The sequence below is a fragment of the Notolepis coatsorum genome, assembly GCF_963971535.1.
Source record: "Notolepis coatsorum genome assembly, chromosome: 5".
Classification (NCBI taxonomy): domain Eukaryota; kingdom Metazoa; phylum Chordata; class Actinopteri; order Aulopiformes; family Paralepididae; genus Notolepis; species Notolepis coatsorum.
Genome location: NC_140169.1, coordinates 125,508,083 through 125,523,528, shown reverse-complemented (window position 1 = coordinate 125,523,528; position 15,446 = coordinate 125,508,083). Strand labels below are relative to the sequence as shown.

Below are 15,446 nucleotides of genomic sequence, written 5' to 3'. Positions count from 1 at the left end.
GTGTGTGTACTGTGTAATTTGTGTGTGTCTTACTCTGATCGCTGTGTGAGTGAGAGGTGTGTACTGTGTAATTTGTGTATGTGTGTGTGTCTTACTCTGATCGCTGTGTGTGAGTGAGAGGAGTGTGAATGTGTGTGTGTCTTACTCTGATCGCTGTGTGTGAGAGAGAGGAGTGTGAATGTGTGTGTGTCTTACTCTGATCGCTGTGTGTGAGTGAGAGGAGTGTGTATGTGTGTGTGTCTTACTCTGATCGCTGTGTGTGAGTGAGAGGAGTGTGTATGTGTGTGTCTTACTCTGATCGCTGTGTGTGAGTGAGAGGAGTGCGTGTGTAATGTATTGTGTGTCTAGTCTGATCATCATCTCCTGCAGGGGAACAATGTTTTCAATGTCCAAAATTTGCTATGGGATCATCATGTTATGATGTTGTCTGGAACCCTGAGAAGCCACTCTCACAGAGATAGGTAGTGCACAAAAAAAAAAAAAAAAAAAAATTAAATAATTTTTTTTTTTAATTACTAATCGACGCAACAATTTCTCGTCAACAATTTTTTATAATCGACGTCGTCGATTATGTCGACTAATCGTTGCAGCCCTACATGGCAGTATGTTGGACTGGTGGTGATTACAAGAATGTGGTTTGACATAAGCCGGTGCAGATATAACTGACCTCCCGTGGTCCTGTCTGGCCTTCCATCATGGCTATGCTGCAGAGCACAGCAGGTGGGTCCCATTAAGATCATACACACGCAATGTCTGGATGCCTCGAATAGCTGCAGTAACACATTTAGTTGATATACGATAGTAGTAATGAGCGGTGAAATATACGATAGTGCTAATGAGCGGTGAGAACTTAACAGATAGGTCTGAGGTGCTGAGAAGGCAGAGAGATGAATACAAAAGCATATATATATATATAAATACAAAAACATTCTAGATAATTTCACATCATAAAGGAAATAAGATTTTAGAAACAAGGACACTCGGTGCCATAGAGGAGAAGCACGAGGGGCAGGCTCTTTAAACATTCATCAACATGCCATGCCTGTGAACCACCACTAGGGGCAGAGAGAGTGGCTAACCATAGAGAACCCAGATGTAGGGGAGAACCCAGATGTAGGGGAGAACCCAGGTGTAGGGGAGAACCCAGGTGTAGGGGAGAACCCATATGTAGGGGAGAACCCAGATGTAGGGGAGAACCCAGGTGTAGGGGAGAACCCAGGTGTAGGGGAGAACCCAGATGTAGGGGAGAACCCAGATTGGAAACCACAGCAGATACACAGGCCGTGTTTAGACATGTGTTTTTAATTTCCTCCTCTGTCCAGATAAGCCAACTGTGGGGGCCAACTACTGCACTCGCCACGTGGCTCTGCTCAGCCCTCTGCATCCCTGCCAGAACCTTTCATCTGCTGCCGTGCAACACTGGCATTTATACTTCAAGATTCAATACTTTATCGCCATGTCAACAAAGAAGGATAGGAATTCGCCTCGGTGCAGCTCATGAAAACAGACGACAACACAAACATTAAGTAGATAAAACAAGAACCGCAATTATCACATTCATACATGCCAAAAGTACATCGTTACCTGTATAGGATCATCTTGTAAAAAGAAAAAAAACACAAAGTTTACCTACCTACTTTTATAAAGTGCATGTTGCTTTGTGCTGCTACCTACCTACTTTTATAAAGTGCTTGTTGCTTTGTGCTGCTACCTACCTACGTTTATAAAGTGCTTGTTGCTTTGTGCTGCTACCTACCTACATTTATAAAGTGCATGTTGCTTTGTGCTGCTACCTACCTACTTTTATAAAGTGCATGTTGCTTTGTGCTGCTACCTACCTACTTTTATAAAGTGCTTGTTGCTTTGTGCTGCTACCTACCTACTTTTATAAAGTGCATGTTGCTTTGTGCTGCTACCTACCTACTTTTATAAAGTGCATGTTGCTTTGTGCTGCTACCTACCTACTTTTATAAAGTGCATGTTGCTTTGTGCTGCTACCTACCTACTTTTATAAAGTGCTTGTTGCTTTGTGCTGCTACCTACCTACTTTTATAAAGTGCTTGTTGCTTTGTGCTGCTACCTACCTACCGGAAACCGGTATGGAGCCATGCCAGTGTGAAGGGCCTAACTGTGACTGAGGAGGTGACTGAGGAGGAGAGGAGGTGACTGAGGAGGAGAGGAGATGACTGAGGAGAGGAGGTGACTGAGGAGGAGAGGAGGTGACTGAGGAGGAGAGGATAGGTGAGGAGATGACTGAGGAGAGGAGGTGACTGAGGAGGAGAGGAGATGACTGAGGAGAGGAGGTGACTGAGGAGGTGAGGAGATGACTGAGGAGGAGAAGAGGTGACTGAGGAGAGGAGGTGACTGAGGAGGTGAGGAGATGACTGAGGAGGAGAGGAGGTGACTGAGGAGGAGAGGAGATGACTGAGGAGGAGAAGAGGTGACTGAGGAGGAGAGGAGATGACTGAGGAGGAGAGGAGGAGGTGACTGAGGAGGAGAGGAGATGACTGAGGAGAGGAGGTGACTGAGGAGGTGAGGAGATGACTGATGAGGAGAAGAGGTGACTGAGGAGGTGAGGAGGTGACTGAGGAGGAGAGGAGATGACTGAGGAGGAGAGGAGGTGAGGAGGTGACTGAGGAGGTGAGGAGGTGACTGAGGAGGAGAGGAGGTGACTGAGGAGGAGAGGAGGAGAGGAGGTGACTGAGGAGGAGAGGAGGTGACTGAGGAGGAGAGGAGGTGACTGAGGAGGTGACTGAGGAGGAGAGGAGGTGACTGAGGAGGAGAAGAGGTGACTGAGGAGGAGAGGAGATGACTGAGGAGGAGAGGAGGTGACTGAGGAGGAGAGGAGGTGACTGAGGAGGAGAGGAGGTGACTGAGGAGGAGAGGAGATGACTGAGGAGGAGAGGAGATGACTGAGGAGGTGAGGAGAGGAGATGACTGAGGAGGTGAGGAGATGACTGAGGTGAGGAGGTGACTGAGGAGGAGAGGAGGTGACTGAGGAGGTGACTGAGGAGGTGAGGAAGTGACTGAGGAGGTGAGGTGGTGACTGAGGAGGTGAGGAGGTGACTGAGGAGGAGAGGAGGTGACTGAGGAGGTGAGGAGGTGACTGAGGAGGTGAGGAAGTGACTGAGGAGGTGAGGTGGTGACTGAGGAGGTGAGGAGGTGACTGAGGAGGTGAGGAGATGACTGAGGAGGTGACTGAGGAGGAGAGGAGGTGACTGAGGAGGAGAGGAGGTGACTGAGGAGGAGACTGAGGAGGAGAGGAGGTGACTGAGGAGGTGAGGAGGTGACTGAGGAGGTGAGGAGGTGACTGAGGAGGTGAGGAGATGACTGAGGAGGTGAGGAGGTGACTGAGGAGGAGAGGAGATGACTGAGGAGGTGAGGAGGTGACTGAGGAGGAGAGGAGGTGACTGAGGAGGAGAGGAGATGACTGAGGAGGTGAGGAGGTGACTGAGGAGGTGACTGAGGAGGAGAGGAGATGACTGAGGAGTTGAGGAGGTGACTGAGGAGTTGAGGAGGTGACTGAGGAGGAGAGGAGGTGACTGAGGAGGAGAGGAGATGACTGAGGAGTTGAGGACAGTCAGGACACTCCACAGTGGCTCTGGAAAAGTACAGCATCACCTCCACAGTCACACCAAACCTTTTTAAGCTGGAGCAGAAGGCATATCTCTATTCATATTCAATATTAGCACATATTCTCTATTCATAAATTCTATGACATCATCATTGTAGACATATTGGCGGGAAATGGTGGATGATTGTAAACAATCTTCTTTCTTCTTATTTCGGCTTTTCCCGTCAGGGGTCGCCACAGCGGATCATCCGTTTCCATCTGTTTCTGTCATCTGCGTCGTCCTCCGTCACTCCCGCTGCCTGCATGTCCTCCTTCACTGTGTCCATAAACCTCCTCTTGGGCCTTCCCCTCCTCCTCTTTCCTGGCAGCTCCATCTCCAGCATCCTCCTCCCGATGTACCCCACCTCCCTCCTCCGCACATGTCCAAACCATCTCAGTCTTGCTTCTCTCACTTTCTGCCCGAACTGCTCAACATGGGCCGTTCCTCTGATGTAGACATTTTCGATTTTGTCCAACCTTGTTACTCCCAGAGAGAACCTTAACATCTTCATCTCTGCCACCTCCAGGTCTGCCACCTGCTTGTTGGTCAGCGCTACTGTTTCTAGACCATACAGCATAGCTGGTCTCACTACCGTGCTGTAGACCTTTCCCTTTACTCTTGCTGGTACCCTTCTATCGCAGATCACCCCTGTCATCCTTCTCCACCCGCACCACCCGGCCTGCACTCTCTTCTTCACCTCCCTACCACAGTCCCCACAGTAGGATGATTGTAAACAATCAACAGGTGATAATCAGTAAATGACAACCGTGGCCAATGAGCTGTTTTGATGGCGTTGTTGACACACCCTGAGAATACTAGTATGAAGTGACCCATCCCGAGCCCTGCCCTCTTTTCTTGATCCTCCAATCCCAACTGTTGCTTTCCTCCAACAGTTGTGATTGGGGGATCAGGAAAATAGGGCGGGCTTGGGACAGGTCAATTGAAAGTAATTTAGTGTACCAGATATAATATAATGACACTCGTGATGAATAGTGAGGAACTGGGCATGTGATGTCTCACACAGGAATTGGGCAAACCAGCAACTGATCCTGCATTTAGCTGAAAATCAATCTGAAAACATTAAGTTCCTCTTCCCCAATTTTCTCAATCATATCTAGAGATCACAGTTCAACAAATTCCCACCTTTTGTAAGGGATGTGTGGTGGCAATAGCTATCCGAACAATGTTTGGTCAGTCTGTTGTTGCAACAGATGGGTGAAGCCCCTTCCTGCTCCTCCACTCCGTGGCAGTAAATCAGCTGAGACGGGCCCCTCCAGTCAAAACAGCGGCGCTATACAGTGGTATTAATTCCACCGTGGCTGCTCATTAGGCCAGTGGCTTAGCCTCGGCGGACCCAAGGCCGGGCATATGGTCACAGCCCCATAGTCATAATTAAACAACGTTGCCCCCTGTAACTTACAACATGTGGAGAAGCTGCAGCCCATTATGGACGGGGCCCAGAGGCCGCCTCCAGCGAAAGGAAACTAAAGGCAACATCAAAGGGCTTCTCCTCCTACAGTGGTTTACTGCAGCGCTGTCGCAGGCCACTGTTTTTTTTTTAATGGTACTGATCCGCTTGACAACGTCCATTTAGCTACATCTCCCTCCCAAGGCTCTTTATAAATCAAACTTATGACGAAATAAATTAGGAACACAAAACGTGCCTTTTAAGGATTTCAAACTGCTTCAAAATGCTTTGGGACGGATTTGAGTTTACAATTGTAAGGCGTAGTGAATCGACTTCAACCTCCAGAGGGGTGGGGTGTTATGGCAGTGCTATGTTCAAAAGCTTTTTTGTGTGGTCTGCATGGACGGCTGTCTGGCCTGTGTGGGTTAAGATTTAGGCAAATTTGCAACCCGGCAATGTTTCCGTGCAGGGGTGTCAGACCAGGCACGGTCCAGAGAAAGGCCTCTTTGTTACCCTCTCCACGCAGCCGTGTGTCCATAATATAAGCCCATCCAAGTGTAAAGCCATGAGAAGGCCTGGTCCATTCTGAGGCTCTCGATGACAATATACCTGTCACGACTCTCAACGGGGCCTGGGCAGTAAGTCTAAGCTCCTCAATGACGAACTGCAGCTGCCATTGCCCCGGGGATCTGATTCCCCCATCCATGCCTTTTCAGATCGCTCAATAAAAGCAGTGTATCCATGCATTCTATTCTCTCGGGCCATATGGCAGCTTGCAGACTTCACTCTCAGACATAAGGGTGTTCACCACCTAGTCTTAGAATCGGTGCAATAGATACTCTCTTTAGAATGGAGACATGTTTGGAGAATATACAGGATACATTGAGGGCTACCTGGTAGGACGGACGCACGGCACGCACGGCACGCACGGCACGGCACGCACGGCACGCACACACACACTGTACACACACACACACACACACACACACACACACACGCACGCCTCTTGCACAGAGACAGTTCATAAATGCTACACCATGCTACTAACTCAGTCAAACAAAACAGACACATCCAGAACAAACAAAAGGCATAAATAACCCAGGCTTCTCTGAGTCAAACAACAGTCTTCTGCACGTGGCGTAGCATCCCTACCAGCCAGCATCCGTCTCCTCAACAGGCCTGATCGGGGGGCTTAGTCGCCTGACACGTCAGACCCATGGAACGTACGCAAGCTAGCCTGACGTGTCAGACCCATGGAACGTACGCAAGCTAGCCTGATGTGTCAGACCCATGGAACGTACGCAAGCTAGCCTGACATGTTAGACCCATGGAAAGTACGCAAGCTAGCCTGACGTGTCAGACCCATGGAAAGTACGCAAGCTAGCCTGACACGTCAGACCCATGGAACGTACGCAAGCTAGCCTGACATGTTAGACCCATGGAACGTACGCAAGCTAGCCTGACATGTTAGACCCATGGAACGTATGCAAGCTAGCCTGACATGTTAGACCCATGGAACGTACGCAAGCTAGCCTGACATGTTAGACCCATGGAAAGTACGCAAGCTAGCCTGACGTGTCAGACTAGGGCTGGGCGATATGGCCTAAATATGATATCACGATATTTTCTGACCTTTCGGCGATACACGATACGCATCACAATGTTTTTCTTTTTTTCCCCAAACAATTCATTACTCAAACAGTATTTGAGTTTGCAAGCTAACATTAAAGACAAAATAAAATACCCATGCATTTAGCATTTTTATATTATATATTAGATTTAGATTATTGGATTATTAGATTATATATTGCATATATTTAGCAATGAGATATTATATGATTTAGATATGAAATATGATGAATTGAAAATGGGGGACCCTGATGTAAACAAGACGAAAGTCTTTCTCTGGTCTGCATCCCCTTAACAATTGTATGTATTGAGCTGTACTGTACCCATTCTGCAATATGTTAATAAAGTTTTAAATCAATCAATCAATCAATCAATCAATAGGATTTTAGCATTTTTATGAAACTACTGTATATTTGTATGTCTCTAAATGTTTTGATGAATTGAAAATGGAGGACCCTTATGTAAAAAAGCCGAAAGTCTTTTTCTGGTCTTCATCCTCCAGTCAGTCCACTGTTGTTGTATTGAGCTGTACTGTATTGTACCCATTCTGCAATCGTTAATAACGTTCATTCATTCAATCATTCAGCCGGCAACAGAATAATTTTGATTGACAGTCGAGTCTGCCAATTACGTCACACCGCTTGTACCCGCCCTGCTGTTCTTAGCACCAATCGGCAAGCAGCGCTATTCTTTTTTTACATTCCTGAATGCCCTCCTTTGATTTTAACGAGAGCTCAGCTCAACGACAACAACAACAGCTCACCGCAGCCGACGAGTGATTACTAGCGCACCGCAGCATAACAACGAGGCATAATGATTTTACTGCAACAAATGTTATAATAAAAGCCGTTCCATACATCTGTCTGATTGAAAACTTTATTAACAGACAGCAGAATGGGCACGCACAACTCGGCACGGACTGAGATATGAACAGTAACGCTTGCTATCTATGTGTCGTCATCGGACGTTGCTATGTTTGGGTAAATACGCTGATGTGTAACTATGTGTATAACTATATAATGTTGATGCCACAAAACGAATGCCTTTGTTAATCATAAGTACTAACTTTGATGCAGTAATGTGTGTGTGGGAGCGGCGTTGTTCAAAAGTTTGAACGGGGTGGACCAGATTGACGCGACACAATCCTCTTGGGCAAAACATCATGATATCCACGATACGTTAAAAAAGTGTATCATTAATGAACTGTACCCGATATTTATATAATATCGTCATATCGCCCAGCCCTATGTCAGACCCATGGAAAGTACGCAAGCTAGCCTGACACGTCAGACCCATGGAACGTACGCAAGCTAGCCTGACACGTCAGACCCATGGAAAGTACGCAAGCTAGCCTGACACGTCAGACCCATGGAACGTACGCAAGCTAGCCTGACACGTCAGACCCATGGAACGTACGCAAGCTAGCCTGACACATCAGACCCATGGAACGTACGCAAGCTAGCCTGACACATCAGACCCATGGAACGTACGCAAGCTAGCCTGACACGTCAGACCCATGGAACGTACGCAAGCTAGCCTGACACGTCAGACCCATGGAACGTACGCAAGCTATGGGCTGATGTGTCTGGGGCTTAGGTGAGTCATAGATCATTAAAGGGCTGCTCCTAGGGCGGCTACGTGGCGTAGTGGGCAAGGCGCTCGCCACGAATGACGGAGACGCTGGGCTTGCCTGTTCGAGCCCAGCGCTCCACATTGCTTTCAGTTTAGCTGGTCGTTCATACTAATACACATTGGCCGTATTAGGGGGTGGGAAACTGATGGGTGGGGATCGGGCGTTGTGGACAGCGACTCCTACAGGTCGGTTGGTGCGCCTGCGCAGTAGAATCAGGAAGTGTCGGGGGCAGCGTGAGCCTCCCACGCGTTACTCCTCGTCACTGAGAGATCGAGCTGCGCAGGTGAAAAGATGCGACTGCTGTTACCTCAAGTACCGGAGGGGACTTGTGCTATGTATGACTTAGTCCACATTGCAGCCGGCTTGTGGGAGGCAAGAAACAGCGTTCGTGACAGGGGAGGGTTGAATTGGATGATACGAAATTGGGATGGGAGAAAAATATAGAAAAAATGGGAGAAAAAGTGGATAAAAAAAAGGGCTGCTCCTGAACTCCTTGGGCCCAAGGTCCCCCCCCCCTATCCCTTCTTCCACTCCTGTTTCATCTCCAGAGAGATAGAGAGATGAGAAATGGAAAGGCTTCAAAATACCCTTTTCTAGGGTAGTGGAATCCAGCCATAAGCAGCAGGCAGTCAGTCACCCCTTCATCCTCTTGTCTTTAGCTACTTACCTTCTCCTCTCCTCTCCTCTCACTCTGCCTGCAGGAGTGAACATCACACTCTGCCTGGCACAGCAAGTGCAGTTACTATGTATTTTCACGTGCAGTATGTGTGCCTGTGCACGCGGTTCTTACACACGTGCATACATACATGAAAGCATGCAGATACACTGTACGCGTGTACCCGTGTGTGCATGTGAGTGCATCATCACAGACACAGACGCTTTGAAAACCTTGATGGTTGTACGAAGCAGAGCCTCATCCGCGTCTCTCCTCCCTGTCCGCTACACGCTGCTCGTGGAGGATCCCGGGATAAGCGGCGCCACGACGCACACACTTTGATGTTTCCCGGAGCGGACGGCTCTCGGCAGGGCTAAGCACATCGCTGCTGCTACTAATTCTGCTGATGTCTTTCCTTTTCCTCAAACGCAGCATCTCGGCCGGTTCAGTGGTGCAGGGGGAACGCTGTAGCGCTCTAACCGACCGCCGTGAGAGAAAGGCACGAGGGCGATCCGATGGTCGAGTCGCGAGTGCTCTTTTCATTAAGCCAAACGCTGAATACACATCAATTGACCACATAGGATTTGGAGAGAAAGCACTACTCCACGCGCGCGCACACGCACACACACGCACACACCAGGTTCAAGCTGGAGACGGGTGGCGTTTCTACTTTAGTAGACAGTAGTAATATATGAATACATAGTGGGGTGAGAGTTGGTAGAGAGAGGTGTGGAACATACTGTACGCCATCGAGACGGATTCAAAACATATACGGACAGGCGCATCAGCCCACTGCGCTACGCGGGAACGCCCCGGGACGCCGACGTTTAACACTTTGAGTGCCAGCCACGAGAAATCTCGTTATTTCATGCTATGCGTTGAGTGCCAATGACGAGAAATCTCGTTATTTAATCGTTATTGCTTTTATTAGCGATATCCATTCATTTTTCATCAATCTAGCCTCAGGCATAAAATAAAAAATTGTTTGGTTCCTGTTGGTTGTCAGTTAAGGCCATGGGTAGGTAGGGATTTTTTTTATATTTTTTTCCCACGGCGACTATGGATAGGGATTTTCTTTATTTAATTAAAATGTTCACGACAACATGGATGCATGTACTCTGCCAGCATGTTTAATATCCATAATACTAAAGGTTTGACTAAGATTTTTATGAAACTTTATTGTACAAAAAAATTGCTTTTTTTATTAATTTTTTTTACTCATAAAATAAATTGGGTCGCACCTAAATCGGCAGGGTCGGTCGGCATCCGGAACCAAACAATTTTTTCTTTTAGGCCTCACGTTATCATTGGGACTGTCTATGAGCTCGAACAGGGAAAATACCGCCCCCTATCGTCTCCCGGATGGTAATGCACCCATTGGTTTGGACTCAATTGAAATGCATGAAAAAAATGTAAAACGGAATCCACATTTTACTTCTCAGGCATGTAACCCGAGACTATTGGATTCATTGTGGACCCTCAGAGCAGCGTGGATTATCTGTTTCGAGTACCTAATGTTGGATCAATAAACGCGATCGATATTTGGAATGGCGATCAGGAATTGGAATAATCTTTTTGCAGAACATCTGATGTGAGGTAAGGAATCTATGTTACCAGTCTTTGGGTAATCAGATGTTTTTTTCACATATTTCGCAACGTGTCCCATATGTGTAGGGCTGGGCGATATGACGATATTATATAAATATCGGGTACAGTTCATTAACGATACACTTTTTTAACGTATCGTGGATATCGTGATGTTTTGCCCAAGAGGATTGTGTCGCGTCAATCTGGTCCACCCCGTTCAAACTTTTGAACAACGCCGCTCCCACACACACACTACTGCATCAAAGTTAGTTAGTACTTATGATTAACAAAGGCATTCGTTTTGTGGCATCAACATTATATAGTTACACGTTATATAGTTACACATCAGCGTATTTACCCAAACATAGCAACGTCCGATGACGACATAGATAGCAAGCGTTACTGTTCATATCTCAGTCCGTGCCGAGTTGTGCGTGCCCATTCTGCGGTCTGTTAATAAAGTTTTCAATCAGACAGATGTATGGAAAGGCTTTTATTATAACATTTGTTGCAGTAAAATCATTATGCCTCGTTGTCATGCTGCGGTGCGCTAGTAATCACTCGTCGGCTGCGGTGAGCTGTTGTTGTTGTCGTTGAGCTGAGCTCTCGTTAAAATCAAGGAGGGCATTCAGGAAGTAAAAAAAGAATAGCGCTGCTTGCCGATTGGTGCTAAGAACAGCAGGGCGGGTACAAGCGGTGTGACGTAATTGGCAGACTCGACTGTCAATCAAAATTATTATGTTGCCGGCTGAATGATTGAATGAATGAACGTTATTAACGATTGCAGAATGGGTACAATACACTACAGCTCAATACAACAACAGTGGACTGACTGGAGGATGAAGACCAGAAAAAGACTTTCGGCTTTTTTACATAAGGGTCCTCCATTTTCAATTCATCAAAACATTTAGAGACATACAAATATACAGTAGTTTCATAAAAATGCTAAAATCCTATTGATTGATTTAAAACTTTATTAACATATTGCAGAATGGGTACAGTACAGCTCAATACATACAATTGTTAAGGGGATGCAGACCAGCGAAAGACTTTCGTCTTGTTTACATCAGGGTCCCCCATTTTCAATTCATCATATTTCATATCTAAATCATATAATATCTCATTGCTAAATATATGCAATATATAATCTAATAATCCAATAATCTAAATCTAATATATAATATAAAAATGCTAAATGCATGGGTATTTTATTTTGTCTTTAATGTTAGCTTGCAAACTCAAATACTGTCTTGGTAAGCCTCATACTGAATTGTTTGGGGAAAAAAAGAAAAACATCGTGATGCGTATCGTGTATCGCCGAAAGGTCAGAAAATATCGTGATATCATATTTAGGCCATATCGCCCAGCCCTACATATGTGTGTATGTGCGTGTATGACCAGGTCATATATAATCGATTTTTCAGCCCGCTTCTCTAGTGTGCATAAGTACACATATACTATCGATAATAAACTATTCATAAATAGGCCGAAAAATTACAACGTGTTTTGTGTATTCCACTAAAGAGCTATTATCACAGATTATTTATTTTTTTCTAGTAATTTCCAAAAACTTCCGCTTTTCAAAACGGTATAAAACGGAAATGTACTGATGAAAAAACAATCCGTTTCGTACATGTTGACTGCAAGCAAGTCATTGATAAGCGACGGGCGTATTAGACACATAGCCATAATATAGAATATAGAAATAGCTCCCAGAAAATTATGAAATATCGGAAAATCAGTCCAAAAAGGCTGGCATTCAAGCGATAAATAGTGCGCCCCCTGCTGGCACTCAATGTGTTAAGGAGGCCGTCCTTCTCGAGTCCCCAGCCTGCGCGCATCGCATCCTGTGTATATTTTATACAGGGCACACACACACAGCACCTCATACTGTCGCCTGGTATCATTCTGTAACGGATTGCTTCATTAGGGAAACACAGGGGGAAGGAAAGCATGTGTCAGAAGAACGCCACCAGATGTGTCAACGTAATGGAGTGCAGCTTAAATGGGTTCGTTAGCCACTCTGCTCCCCGCAGCCCGGCGTCTCCGGTGCCGTCGGGACAGGCAGGCCGGGAGCCACGGCGGAGCCATGGTTTGTGGGTTACGGTGACATTTCAGGGAGAACAGTTCTTAGAGCCATACCACCACCAGTCATTATGAGGGAGGGAGAGAGGAGCGGTGCTAGGCGTAAGGTGGGCGAATGGCTGTTGCACTGTGGGTACAGAACAAGGAATTGAATACTAGAATATATACTAGAATATATAATGGAATACTAGAATATATAATGGAATACTAGAATATATACTAGAATATATACTATTTACTAGAATATATCAAGGAATACTAGAATACAAGAATATAGAAATGGCTGCAAAAAAATCCAAAGCACTTTACAATTTGTTACTCACATTTTTACCCAGTCGCTCACACATTCACTCACACATTCACACACCGACGGCGGAGGCAACCATGCAAGATGCCAACCTGCTCATCGGGAGCAATTAGGGGTTAAGTGTCTTGCTCAAGGACACATCGACACGCTGCCCGGGAGGAGTGGGAATCCAACCGGGAACCTCTGGATTGCCAGACGACTGCTCTACCTCCCGAGCCACTGTCGCCCACTATATAATGGAATACTAGAATATATACTAGAATACTAGAATATATAATGGAATATATAGTTCAGAAAATAACAGCAGGGTGAATCTCAGTGCGTCAGCTTCTCGTTTGACAATGACAGAGGGAGAGAAAGACAGAGGCTGATGATACTTTTTTACATTAAATAACTACACTGGAATCAGTGACTCATTACTTGTTTTCACCAACCTACAATGCCACCCACAGAAAGCTCACACGCACAAGCACACGTCCACGCACACCCATGTACGCACGCCCACACACGCACGCAAGCATGCTCACACACACGTCCACGCACACCCACGTACGCACGCACGCAAGCAAGCATGCTCACACACGCACACACACAGTAGGTCTCTTGTTCCTCTGACGGTGCTCCAGTGAGGACGGCTCTGGATGTGCCACAGTCACACTTCCACAGAGCCTCTCAAGACTCCTGCTGCGTAACGCAACTAACACTCTAACCTCACACACGTACACAACATACACACAACAGAGCACTTTTTCAAAAGCTGTGACATATTGTATGAAGCAAATAGTAAGCAGCTGGTAGGCTATAGGGAGACCACTGTACGCGCACTACCAAGCAGAGCTGTCTCCTCTTCTTAGTTGATTAATCGGTCGATTAGGTTTTAGTCAACCATGTTTTTGTGAGTTGATGTTTTTAATGCTTAATGCTTTTAATGCACGCTGAATGAGTTATGTCCTGAAAAAACTCTTCTGCACACTTTTACAGATTTATCGATTAAATCAACTAATTGACGAGGCTAGTCTTCAGAGCCGACGCAGATGACTCAGTAGTAGAGTAGCAGCGGTGTAGCTCTGCCTGAGCCTCTGTATAATGTAATGTGATGCACCTGCTATGAATGTTATACACAGTTGCCTCCAGATTCCTGGAGGAGGCACTTGTCTGCACCGGCCTGTTTCTACTCTGCTGCACTGTGGAGGAACTCAACCATCTATAGCCACTTGGGACAGTTCTCTACTGGGGTTAGGGCTGGGCGATATGGCCTAAATATGATATCACGATATTTTCTGACCTTTCGGCGATACACGATACACATCACGATGTTTTTCTTTTTTACCCCAAACAATTCATTATGAGGCTTACCAAGACAGTATTTGAGTTTGCAAGCTAACATTAAAGACAAAATAAAATACCCATGCATTTAGCATTTTTATATTATATATTAGATTTAGATTATTAGATTATATATTGCATATATTTAGCAATGAGATATTATATGATTTAGATATGAAATATGATGAATTGAAAATGGGGGAACCTGATGTAAACAAGACTAAAGTCTTTCTCTGGTCTGCATCCCCTTAACAATTGTATGTATTGAGCTGTACTGTACCCATTCTGCAATATGTTAATAAAGTTTTAAATCAATCAATCAATAGCATTTTAGCATTTTTTATGAAACTACTGTATATATGTATGTCTCTAAATGTTTTGATGAATTGAAAATGGAGGACCCTTATGTAAAAAAGCCGAAAGTCTTTTTCTGGTCTTCATCCTCCTGTACTGTATTGTACCCATTCTGCAACCTTTTAATAAAGTTTTCATTCATTCATTCTGACGGAAACATAATCATTTTGATTGACAGTCGAGTCTGCCAATTACGTCACACCGCTTGCCCCCGCCCTGCTGTTCTTAGCACCAATCGGCAAGCGCTATTAGTTTGACTTCCTGAATGTCCTGTGTGCTGAACAACAACAAAGCTACTAACGCTAGCTCCCCGCGGCCGTCGAGTAGGAGACCAGTGCTCCACAGGATGACTAAATGAGGCATAATGATTTTACTACAACGAATGTTATAATAAAAGCCTTTCCATACATCTGTCTGATTGAAAACTTTATTAACAGACCGCGGAATGGGCATATCTCAGCACGGGCTGAGATATGAACGAGTAACGTGTGGACAGATTGACGCGACACAATCCCCTGGGGCAAAACATCACGATATCCACGATACGTTGAAAAAGTGTATCGTTAATGAACTGTACCCGATATTTATATAATATCGTCGTATCGCCCAGCCCTAACTGGGGTTGCCGACAACACACCACCCCCTTTGTCTGCAGGCTGTTGGGCCGCTCAGAACCCCCATCACACGCAGGAAGAGGAGCCCTTCCGACTGGGTCAGCCGGGCATGGACATCATCATCATCATCTTCGTTTTACGTCCTTTTTCCCCACTACAGTGAGGTTGGACGGGCGATGACTCCACGCCACTGGGCACGGTTTTGTGCCATGTGTTGTCTTCATGCATCTCCAC

The 15,446-nt window shown here is 45.9% G+C and overlaps 1 protein-coding gene across 4 annotated transcripts in view; it reads right to left on the bottom strand.

Annotated features, from left to right (window-relative positions):
* Positions 1–15,446, bottom strand: part of LOC311228786 (tyrosine-protein kinase Fyn) — a 94,645-nt gene that overhangs the window by 61,973 nt on the left and 17,226 nt on the right. The window lies entirely within an intron of this gene.